This window comes from Nicotiana tabacum, chromosome 16 (genome assembly GCF_000715075.1).
Source record: "Nicotiana tabacum cultivar K326 chromosome 16, ASM71507v2, whole genome shotgun sequence".
NCBI classification, from domain to species: domain Eukaryota; kingdom Viridiplantae; phylum Streptophyta; class Magnoliopsida; order Solanales; family Solanaceae; genus Nicotiana; species Nicotiana tabacum.
In genome coordinates this window covers 12,749,355-12,762,961 of record NC_134095.1, presented here as the reverse complement: position 1 = coordinate 12,762,961, position 13,607 = coordinate 12,749,355, and positions in this window count along the sequence as shown.

The following is a 13,607-nucleotide window of genomic DNA, read 5'->3' as shown; positions in this document are numbered from 1 at the left end:
ATTGTTGCACGTAATATTAGAGCTTTTTAAACTCATCACTATCTCAAAGGGGTGGTGGAGATCGATGTAACGTATTATACAAAAAGTATCTCGTTTCACAGTTGTATTATCATACATTGCCCACTGACAGAGTTACATTTGGCATAATGGTGGTCAATTGAATCTCTTTTGTTAGAAATTTACGTCTATGTGCAAAAAATTTGTCTTATTTTGGTGGTTGAATCCTATTGAGTATTGCCATTAGGAAAGCTTCTAGTGTAGTGGTACTGTGGTAGTAAAGGGTGTGCAGAAAATGTTTTAAGTCATGAATTTGAATTTGATTTGTGACATTTTAACATTTTCTTTAGTCTTCTTATCTACAAATTGTGAATTCACCCTTGCGTCTGCCCTTCTATATAGCAAGATTTTAGAGAAAATGACAATGTGTAACTGCCGTTAAAAATAGACACAATATATATATATATATACACACACATTTTTTTGTATGTTATATATTAAAAATATATAAATTTTATATGTTTTACGGCTACGTTTCGAATATAAATAATTTTCACCGAGAGCTAAAAGTGATCTTTGCCAAGATTTTATCCTAGACTAGCTATTTGATTTGTTATTCCTCGGATATTCCCTGCGGTTCCTTGGTTAATTTGCTAACAACTTGGTATGATCAATAATTACATAGTTTGAGGTGTGGTGGAAACCTTGGGTGGCACGTATGGTAGAATAGCGTGGAGGAAAACAAGTTGCCAGATAGTGAGAGATCGATGAGTTCTAATTGAGATGAACATCAGATTCTTTGTTAATGATGCCCCGAAAAGTGGTGACAAAGAGGAAAGTGAATAATGCATCTTACATGATTATCACAAATATATCACAATCTATTGTCGTTATCATTTTTACTATTATTTTTTCCACCATAGCTTTCACCTTCCCGGCAACCGACCTCGGTCCTATCCTGTCTTTCCTCTATTCATTTTACCTAATTATAGAACTTGTTGAGGTACAAAGCAGGGTGTAGTTTTTTTGGAAAAGAATTAACCATATTAATATGGAAAACATATAGCGCATGAGCATGCCTCCAATTTTTATTTTGGTTTCAAGTTATGTATATTTCACTTATATTTCTTATGTGATGGTTATTTGTATCAAATATGTGACGGCTTCTATTTCTTCACTATCATAAGCACATAAGAGTGATTTTTGAGAGTCTCTGATAGAAGATAGGCAGGTGAACGATAAATTAATGGTGATGAGTGTACTCTAAATGTCGTTAGCGCTTACGCACCACAAGATAGCTTGGGTGAAGAGGTTAAAAGGCGCTTCTGGGAGGGGTTGGATGAGATTGTGCGTAATATCCCGCTAGCCGAGAGGTTATTTATAGGAGGAGATTTCAATGGACATATTTGGTCGTCTGCAGGTGGCTATATTGAGGTGCATGGCGGCTTCTGTTTTGGTTGCGGAACGGAGGGGGTACTTCGCTATTGGAATTCGCCAATGCATTTGAGTTGGTGATTATGAACTCAAGTTTTCCAAAGAGGGAGGAGCATTTAGTTACTTTCCATAGTACGGTGGCGAAGACTCAGATTGACTATCTCCTCCTCAGGAGATGTGACAGAGAGCTGTGCAAGGATGTTTAGCTAATAGTAATAGTTCGAGCGGGTAGCAGTCTGAAAGCGAACGAGCTAACTAATATAAAAGTATATAGAGATGAGCGATCGATGTAATAGCCCAACCCGCTAGTGATATTGTCCGCTCTGGGCCTAGGCCCTCACAGATTTAAAACGTGTCACTAGGGTCTAAGGCTTGTTAACTTATATACCCAGAATCCCTCTTGTGTTTTGCCGATGTAGGACTCTGTCTAAAGCCTGGGGTGTTGCATACACCCCCTCTTATGGACTTAGCGTCCTCGCTGAAGTTTGCCCCACCGCATGGGATTTTCCTAGACTCAGCACTGAGGTTTGCCCCGCCTAACCGGGATTTGCCTAAACTCAATTGAACTCTGACCCATCATCGACATGGCTGACACAAGAGTGGCTCTGATACCATCTGTAACAACCCAGCCCGCTAGTAATATTGTCTGCTCTGGGCCTAGGCCCTCACGGTTTTAAAACGCGTCACTAGGGTCTAAGGCTTGTTAACTTATATACCCAGCATCCCTCTTGTGTTTTGCCGATGTGAGACTCTGTCTAAAGCCTAGGGTGTTACAATCGACGCATCATAGGTTTTTGGTGATGGATGTTGGTATTATGATAAAGAGGAAGAAGAGGTCAGTACCAGGACGTTCGAGGATCAGGTGGGACGCCTTGTCTAAGGATAAAGCTCAGGAGTTGGAAGGGAGGTTATCGGCCATGGGAGCCTGGAGGAGTAGTGGGGCCGCGAGCATTATGTGGTCAATGACGACAGACTATATTATGAAGGCGGCGAGAGAGGTGTTAGGGGTCTCGTCGACCTACTTTGGTGGCCACAAAGGCAATTGGTGGTGGAATAAAGTGGTCCAAGGTAAAGTGGAAGTGAAGAAGGCGACATATCTGGAGTTAGTAGGTAGCACTGGCGAGGAGGAGAGCGAACAGTGAGAGGTATAAGGTAGCTAGGAAAGTGGCGAAGCTGGCGGTCACAGAAGCTAAGAGTGCGGCTTTTGCTCGTCTGTACGAAGAACTGGGGGACTCGTCTGTACAAAGAACTGGGGGACAAAGGCGGGGAGTGATGGATATAAATTATTCTTATATTTTAATAAAAAATATAATATTTTAAATATAAAACATGACCAATTTATATCCTATTCTCGCACTTTTCTAACGATTCTTGCAGGAAAAAAATATATGGAAAAAGAGAAAAGATAGAACCTACAGTTCAAGGAAGAAGGATACATCCGTGGCAACTTCATCTAAGTCTACACAAAGTCAAGAGATACAAAAGTTATGGCAAATTCTCACCAAATTTCATGACAAATTGCCATGTCAATTTCTTTTCAAGGCCATATGATATATTGATATTATCTTGCAAACTCTCACCAAGGTCTTGTAGAAATTTTTCTATAAATAGGCATATATTTGTAGAAGAAAGATCATCTCCACTTTGTATCCAATTTTCTATCTAGTTTTTTCTAAGTTTCTAAAGAGAAAGAGAAGAGTAATCTTAGTCTCTTCCTCTAGTTTTTCTCTTTGTAGTAAAAATATTCTTAGTCTTTTGAAAGTATTTTTTAGCTTTTCTTACTTCATAATGGAGTAATTTCTTTTTGTTGGGATAGTTGATGAAGCTTGATATAATTATCATACTATCTCAGTTTCAATACATTCTTGGCCTGAAACTCTATTTACATTTCATATTGTGATGGAATGATGATTTTTTAATCATTATTATCACATCTACATATTTTATATCTTAGTTATTCTTATATTAATTTTGCAATTCTCACGGAACAAAATTAATATATAATAACTGATGAATAGAATATTAGAGTGAAAGTAATTTTTAGTAAGATTAATTTCAAGTCTGTAATCTTGCTTTCCTCAATTTTAATTCTCACGGAGGAATTGTTGAAGGCAAGATTATTGATTTTCTAGTAAAAATATTCTCGCGAAGTTTTTACTACACTTGAGCACATAATATTAGAGTCAAAGTAATTTTTAGTAAGATTATTGTTTCAAGTCTGTAATTTTGCTTTCCTCAGTTTTAATTATCACGGAGAAATTGTTGAAGGCAAGATTGCTGATTTTCTAGTAAAAATATTCTCATGAAGTTTTTACTACGCTTGAGCACAATTCAGGCAAGATATTTTAGTTTAATCGTCACTAGCTTTAAATCAATTAATTGACATAACCTCACGGAATGTTAATTATTTATTTATTTATTTCTTAGTGTAAAAATATAATTGTATTAGCAATAAGCAATTATTCTTTAGATAAATACGTATGAAACTGAGATTTTATTGTAATGATATACCAAGTGAATTCAACGATTCCCCACTCTTTTTATATATCTTTTCGGAAGAAATTTGTCTTAATTTTATAATTTCAAACACACCTTTCATTAATTTGGTTCTCTCAAATAGTAGTCAAAATATTACAAGTCTGTAGCTTAGATTGTCCAATCTCTGTGGGACGATATCATAAACTATACTAGAATTTAACAGAGTACAAGCAAAAAATCCTATGTACACACAAGTTTCGTCAAATTTTTGGCGCCGCTACCGGGGATTGGCACACATCTACTTCAGATTAAATATTTTATTACTAATTTGAGAATTTATTATATTGTTAATTTTTCCTTCAAAATGTTATCTCCTTCATACTACTATCATAATTGTTACTACTATTAGGAGCAATTCTATATAATATTGTAAAAAAGCATATATAAAAAAATAAAAATAAAAAAGAAATCCCTCATAGTTAGTACTTCAACCTACTTTATTTTATATTTTATTGTTATATTATTATTGTTAGTACTAACATCTATATAATAGTATAATATATTAGTTTTATGATTTACAATCTCATTTTTTTATTTGTCATTTTTTTAGTATATTTTATTATTTTTATTATTATTATAATTGTAAGTACTTATTTTTACTATTCTAGTTCTAAAAGTATCCTTTGTACTATTCTATATTACTATTATTATAACTATTACTTTTACTATATTTTTATAAAATAATATTTTTGTTCAACTTTTTTTTTAAGTGATAGTACTTTAATCCTTCAGCATACTTGATTTATTATTGAATTTTTTTTCATATAATATAATTAGTATTATATTATTTCTTTTGATGGTTAGTTACAACTTATTGTTTTAGTTAACTATAATATTACCGTACTATTTTTTTATTCATTTTTAAAAATTATCTATTACTATTTTAGGAACTGTCTTTATTTTACTTTATTTTCAAATAGTTTATGACCTTCTCTTCTACAAAAGAGTTGGCTAATTACGATCCTGAAATTGAAAAAACTTTGCGATTGTGTAGGAAAGGACAAATATCATCTCAAAACATAACTTGTAACAGAATGGAGCACCAATTAGAAGATGATAATAATCCACTACAAATTTCACCACCAGCTCATGTAGAGGAGTAGTTTGATGAAGTGGCACCAAGACCAGCAAACAGAATTCTAAGAGATTATGCTAGACCTAATCGCTTTAACTGTGAATCTAGCGTCAGGAAACCTCCAGTAGCAGCCAATAACTTTGAAATTAGGACATGCCTAATTCAAACAATTCAACAATCTTGCATTTTCACTGGTGATCTAAGTGAAGATCCACATAGTCATTTAATTGACATTTTAGAATTGGTTGAAACCGCAAAGTATAATGGAGTACCTCCTGAAGCAATTAAGTTAAGGCTATTTCCTTTTTCTTTAAAAGGAGAGGACAAAACTTGGTTACGAAGTTGGCCGCAAGGGTCTATTACCACATGGGACCAAATGACTCAGAAATTTTTAAATAAATATTTTTCCCCTGCTAAAACAACAAAGTTAAGACAAGATATATCTAACTTCTTGCAGACTGTCAGTTTATCAAGCTTGGGAAAGATTGAAAACAATGTTAAGGAAATGTCCACATCAAGACATTCCTAAACATATGCAGTTGTACATTTTTTTTTTATCATGGTTTGACTTGTGTGGAGGAAACCATCTAAACCACGAATGTCAAGCAACCAATCAAAATGATGAACATGTCAATGTCATCGGATACAAGCCATATCCTTTTGGAAGTCCATTAGCACAAAAACATCCAGGATTTCAATGGAGCAATGCAAATAGTGCTGAAAACTCTCAAAACTACCAAAAGCAACACGTACAGAGTCCATCCGGATATCAAAATCAAAATCGTGGACAACAAAATTTCAGGCCTTATCAGCAAAGGCCTCAACAAGGCCATCCAAGTCTTGATGACCTATTGTACAAGTACATTAAGGTTACTGATGAAAAAATGGAAAGTCAAAATTTATCTCTAAAAAATCTTGAAATTCAGTTAAGCCAATTGGAAACTCTTATGTCTGAAAAGATTCATGGTCCTTTACCGAGCAATATAGAGAAAAATCCAAAAGAACACCTTAAGGCCATTGACTTACAGTCAGGTATGACTCTTGATGAACCTTATGCAAACAAACAAGAAAAGAATCAATCAGAACAACAGGTAGGTAAGGGTGAAAAGGGTGAGACACCCTCTCAACCATCAGAAGAGAAATAAGCCAAGAAAAAAGAAGAAAAAAATACTAAAAATTTGACTTCTTTCCCTGTTACAATTCCTTTCCCACAAAAGAAGAAAAGAGAAAAACTTGATAATCAATTTGCAAAGTTTTTGGAGATTTTAAAACAAATTCACATTAACATTCCTTTTACTGATGTTTTATTATAAATGCCTTCATACACCAAATTTTTGAAAAAATTTTTATCAAGCAAAAGGAAATTGGAAGAATTTTCTGTAGTAATGCTTACTCAAAAAATGCAGTGCTATACTTCAAAATAAGCTACCACAAAAACTCGGTTACCCAGGTAGTTTTACCATTCCATGTACTCTGGGAGGAGTATACATTGAAAAAGCACTTTGTGATTCTGGAGCTTCAATAAATTGGATGCTATTTTCTATTTTTAAAAAAATAGATCTTAGTGAAATGAAAGATACATGTGTTTCACTTCAATTTGCTGATCAAAGTACTAAGATACCAAAGAGAATAATTGAAAATGTGCTTGTAAGAGTAGATAAATTTATTTTTCCTGTAGATTTCATAGTACTTGAAATGAAGGAGTGTCCTGATGAACCAATTATTTTGGATAGACCATTTCTTGCAATAGGCAGGGCAATCATAGATGTCCATCAAGGACAACTTATTTTAAGAGTTGATGAAGAAAAAGTTCTTTTTGATATGGAAAAGATACTAAGATTCTCAAAAGATGATACATCATCTTCATGCTTCTCAATTGATATGATTAACAATCTCATAGATGAATTCAAAGATGATCAATTAATTTCTGACTCAATGGAAAGATGTTTGGCCAAATCTGGCACCACACAAGATGAAGATCCGACTATCAGAAGTGATGCGAAATTATTGGAAAAAGATTATGAGGAAGGGGACATGCAATTAAAAGAAGTTCAACCAAAAATTGAACTCAAAACTCTCCCTTCTCATTTGAAATATGTCTATCTTGAGCATGAGTTATTTCCAGTAATTATTTCTTCTTCTTCTTCTTCTTCTTCTTCTTCTTCTTCTTCTTCTTCTTCTTCTTCTTCTTCTTCTCTAACTACAGAACAGGAAGAAGATTGATTGAAGTATTGAAAGCACACAAAAGAGCCTTGGGATGGACTGTAGAAGATATCAAAGGGATTAATCCAGCAATTTGACGCACATAATCCTCATGGAGGATAGCTACAAACCGATAGTCCAACCCAAAGGAGATTAAACCTAGAAATGCAGAAAGTGGTAAAAAGGAGATTGTAAAGCTTTTGGCGGCATGTATTATTTATCCTATTTCAGACAGCCCTTAGGTAAGTCCTGTTCAGGTAGTACCAAAAAAAGGAAGTATGACAGTGATAAAAAATAAAAATAATGAACTAATACCCACCAGGACCATCACATAATGGAGAGTCTGTATAAATTATAGACATCTTAATGATGCCACTAGAAAAGATCACTTTCCTTTGCCATTTATTGATTAAATGTTAGAAAGAATTGCAGGATATGAGTTTTATTGTTTTCTTGATGGCTATTCAGGGTATAACCAAATTCCAATCGCACCAGAAGATCAAGATAAGACAACTTTCACATGTCCTCATGGAACATATGCATATAGGAGAATGCCATTTGGTTTGTGAAATGCTCCTGTCACATTTCAGCGTTGCATGTCAACAATTTTTTCTGACATGACTGAAAACTTTCTTGAAATTTTTATGGATGATTTTACACTCCTCGGCAAGGGTTTTGAGGATTTGTCTTCCCCATTTAACCTTAGTTCTTAAGAGATGTGAAGAGACAAACTTAATTCTAAATTGGAAAAAATGTCATTTTATGGTTACTGAGGAAATTGTTTTAGGACATAAAATCACTGCTAAAGGGATAGAAGTTGATAAGACTAAAATAAATCTTATAGCAGGATTACCCCCTCCCACAACTGTTAAAGGCATTAGAAGCTTTCTAGGTCATGCAGGTTTTTCCAGACGGTTCATAAAATATTTTTCAAAGATTTCAAAACCGTTGACTAACCTTTTAATGAAAGCCTTTGACACCCTTAAAGAAAAATTATCAACTGCCCTTATAGTTGTGTCTCCTGATTGGAACCAACCTTTTGAGGTCATGTGTGATGCTAGTGATACAATAATTGGAGCTATTTTAGGCCAGAGAAAAGATAAGATTTTTCATCCAATTTACTATGCCAGCAGGACAATGAATGAGGATCAACTAAATTATGCCACGACTGAAAAAGAACTACTAGCAGTGGAATTTGCATTTGATAAGTTTCGTTCCTATCTGATAGGAACCAAGGTCACTGTTTTTACTGATCATGCGGCTCTAAAATACCTCTTAGCAAAAAAAGATGCGCAACCTAGATTGTTAAGGTGGATTTTATTCTCCAAGAATTGAGCTCGAAATAAAAGATAAAAAGGGAACAGAGAATCGGGTAGCTGACCATTTGTCTAGATTAGAGAACCCCCCACTTGAGTTATGTGATATAAAAGAAGAGTTTCCTGATGAACATATTTTTTCTATCAACTCAGTTGTGACTCAACCACCCTGGTTTGCAGATATTGCAAATTACTTGGTTGGAAAATGGACACTACAAAATCTCACTTACCAACAGAGGAAAAAGTTGATATCTGATGCTAAATATTATTTGTGGAATGACTCTTACTTGTTTAAAATTTGTGCAGATAATATTATCAGAAGATGTGTACCAGAAAAAGAAATTACCAAAATTTTATATCATTGCCACAATGGAGCAGTCGGAGGGCATTATGCAACAAATCGAACTGCCTTCAAAGTTTTAGAGGTTGGATTTTCTGGTCAACACTTTTTAAGGACGCTCGTGCCTATGTTGCACAGTGTGACAGGTGTCAAAGAACAGGTAATATCTCTAAGAGAGATGAGATGCCATTGCAATCTATACATGTATGTGAAATATTTGATGTATGAGGAATAGATTTCATGGGTCCTTTTCCATTATCTCATTCTTTTGAATATATCCTTGTGGCTGTGGATTATTCTTCAAGATGCATTGAAGCCATCACAACAAGAAAAAATGATGCTCAAACTGTGTGCAATTTTCTCAAGAAAAATATTTTTACCAGGTTTGGTACACAACGAGTCATCATTAGTGACCAAGGGTCTCGTTTTATGAATAGACAATTTTCAGCATTATTGTCAAAATATGGCATGACTCACAAAATAGGAACACCATACCATGTTCAAACACAAGAGCAAGTTGAGGTTTCTAACAGTGAATTAAAAAGAATATTTGAAAAAACGGTTGGAATCTCCAGAAAAGACTGGGCTCCAAAATTAGATGACACACTGTGGGCATATCGAACGGTATTTAAAATGCCAATTGGTACGTCTCCATATCTATGAGTCTTTGAAAAAGCTTATCATCTTCCAGTTGAATTAGAACACAAAGCTTTTTGGGCATTGAACTTTGATTTAACCCTTGCTAGTAAAAATAGATTTTCTCAGGTGAATGAGTTGTAAGAACTCAGATTAGAAGCCTATGAAAATGTCAAAATTTTTAAATAAAAAACAAAAAAATGGCACGACAATTTGATCCGACAAAAAATTTTTAAAATTGGAGATCAGGTGCTTCTATACAATAGTAGACTCAGGCTATTTCCAGGAAAATTAAAATCCAGGTGGACAGGTCCTTACAATGTTACAGATGTTACTCCATACGGAGCAATTAAAATTCAACAAACCAATGGAGGAGACAAATTTAAGGTAAATAGTCACAGGTTAACATTATATTTTGGAGGGCATTTTGAGCAACAACCATCTGTCACTTTGATAGATTGATGAAGTCTATAATTAATAAGTCGAGTTGACGACGTTAAACACAGAACTATAGTTCCTTACCCATATCCACTGAGGGGAAGAAATAGATCCTCATAAGTCCAACATAGATTTAAATAGTTAAATGCTTAATCAATTGATCTGGTTAATATCTAAGTTGTTATACAACCAGAACATCTCATGAAGGCCTCTACAAAAATAGAGTCACCTATACAGGAGTAACTCCATGGTGATTGGTATGCCTAAATAACTAGTTGGTTAACCATTTAATAATGCAATTCATATGTTGGCACATGTAATTTTCTAGTTTATATACAAACTAGACTTGTTATTTGTATGCAAAAGGTATGTGGCTGCAGTTTCTTTCAAGCTTTCTTCTGCAGTTGTATATTTGAAAGCCAAAAAGATTTGTAAGGTAAGTGGATTTTCTTCTGCAGTTGTATATTAGATTTATTTTAATAATTATTCCTTTTGTAAAGTGTTAATTTATCAAAATAAAACTCTTATCATTCTATATCAAATATATATTTTTTATATTTACCACATAACTTTCTTATTTTTAAGTTTATTTTTATGAAGGCAAGAATAAATATCTTCAATACTTGGCAAGACATTCTGAGAATGAGAAGCATTATGATCAAAAGCAAGTAGAACTTATAATCTATATGCTAGAACTTGCCCCAAATGTCTTTCGAGGCGAAATCCTAGACAACATTGATTTTTGAAATATGAATTTAGGCTTTCTTTGTTTACCTCAGTCTTTTCTAGATATTGCACAAAAATTTACTACAAAAAAAATTTAATCCCTATGTCACGCCCCGAACCTGGGCCTGGACGTAACACGGCACTCAGTGCCTGACTACATGTGACCGAGCGAACCAACTGGCTGATTGAATCAACATGTGATATCATAACATACTGAATGCAGAAGATAAACTAACACATGTTGATATACTGAAAGTCTGAATGATATAAATCAAAGTACGGAAATACTAATACAATTTCTGAAACATATTAGCAGTAAACATAGCTTAACATAAAAAAAACTTGAGACTCTATCTAACTGTTACTCTAGTCTATGAAGCCTCTATTGTAGTACTGAAAACACTGACTATCTGTAAATACTGAAAGGTTGCAAAGTAATGATAATGCCCCGAAAGAATTGGGGATCACCAAATAGCTGGTATAAGAATCCTAGCGCTCTGAATCATCAACCTGTAAGTCATTACATGCATCATGAGATGCAGGCCCCGGGCAAAAGGGACGTCAGTACATTTGAATTGCACTGGCATGTAAAGTAACTGAAAGAATTAAAAATACTGAAACTGAAACTAAGCTGATAACTGAGAATTGATAATTGATAATTGAAATGATAACTATTTGTCACGACTCCAAATACCGGTTATGATGGCGCCTATCACGTTACTAGGCAAGCCGGATCAATTATAACCACAACCCATTTTCATTTTAAATAAATCATTTGCTAACACAGTTTAATTACCAATTATCATAATAAGTGTTTAAAACAACAAGATAGACATGCGGAAGTCAACAAGACATAGAAACTACACAGCCCACACTGATCTGGTGTCACAAGTCTAGAGCCTCTAATACAAGTCTGAACAACCTACTACATAGATAGTCTAGGAATGCGGAAAAGTAATAACATAGAAGGGAGAAATCAGGGCTGCGGACGCCATGCATCTACCTCGAAATCCCCGGCAATTGCTGAACGACTGAAAAGCACTCACTCGGCCTTTGGAGCACCTGGATTTGCATGCAAGGTGCAGGGAGTAATGTGAGTACTCCGACCCAGTGAGTAATAAAGATAAATAATGACTGAAAGTAAGAAAATACGTATACACAGGGTATTCTATAATGAAGTAATTAAATAGGTAAATTTGTAAGTAGTAAACCAATGAAAAGTAAAATAAAGTACTTCTACATCAAATAAACAGGTAATTGACAGACAATAATGATAAAGTAAACTCATAGAAGTTCGCCCCTCAGGCATAGTATCAACAATTTTCGCCCCTCGGGCTCAATCTCACATCACAATGGGTACCCGGGCTCACTGGGGGTGTGCAGACTTCGGGAGGGGCCCTTTACGGCCCAAGCGCAATATCAAGCCATCTCGTGGCATCAAACCTAGGCCCTTGGCCTCATGTCAATCAAGCTACCTCGTAGCGTATATATGTATCTCTGGCCCTCGGCCTCATATCAGTATCAGTGTTCCTTACAATATAGGCCCTCGGCCTTACTCAGTCCAAAAAAATATCACAAGCCCCTTGGGCTATAGTAAAACAGTGTTTTCAGCCCAAACATCATTTAAAATATCATTTAAGTCTTGAAAACTGAGAAAGAATGGCTGAATAGTAAAAACAGTGGGAAAATATCATGACTGAGTTCAAGTAACAAGTCAAATAGTGAGGAAATATCACTAAATAGCCCCGAAGGGTTCAAATAGTTGGCACTAGGCCCAATTATGGCATTCAGCCCAAATAATGATGACATCACATAGTTTACAATCAAATACGCGGTAAAATCATCAATCGGGACGGACCAAGTCACAATCCCCAATAGTATATGACCCCACGCTCATCATCAAGCGCGTGTCTCACCTCAATATAGCACTATGATGTGCAAATCCGGGGTTTCAAACCCTCAGGACATCATTTACAATTATTATTCACCTTGAACCGGCTAACTCTCTAGATCGCGACGCCTTTGCCCCTCGAATCGGCATCCACACGCATCGAATCTAACCAAAATCAGAACGAATACATCATAATATGCTAAGGGAACAAAGCCCAAGTGAAAACAATCGAAAAATACTAAAAATCCCGAAATTAGCAAAACCCGAGCCCTGGTCCCACTTCTCAAAACTCAGAAATTTTCATATCATTAGATTCCTCGTCTCCCCACGAGTTCATACATATCAAAAACACAAGAATCGGAGCTCAAATGACCCCTGAAATCCTCAATTTAAGCCCTCTTAAACTCAAGCCCTAAACTTCCATTTTTAGTCCTTTAATTCCTTAAATTTCAATCCCAATCCATGAAATATTACCATAGAAGTGTGTTTTAGATCCAAAATCCTTACCTCAACGAAGTTCTCTTGAAATCTCCTTTCAGAATCGCCCAAAAGCTCTCAATCAGAAGTTAAAATGGTTAAACCCTTCAAAAATCGCGAAGAAAGAATATTTATACATTCTGCCCAGCGGTTTTCGCATCTACGACCCCTCCACTGCTTCTGCAGTACCGCATTTGCGGTCACAAGTTCGCTTCTGTGGACAACCCAAGTCCGCTCTTGCGATCACCCTTCCGCATCTGCGATTCCGCAGATGCGGCCCAAAACTCTGTTTCTGCGGTTCCTGACCCTCGGCCCAAATTTTCTCATCTGCAGCCTTCTCCCTCGCACGTGCGACACCGCACCTGCGGTCCCCAAGCTGCAGGTGTGAAAACACCAGAAGCATCATTTTTCTAAAATCTCTTAAGTCCCAATTATTCCCGTTAACCATCCGAAATCACCCTAAGGCCCCCGGGACCTCAACCAAAAGCACAAACGTGACCCAATACCTTATTCAAACTTGTTCCAATCATCAAAACA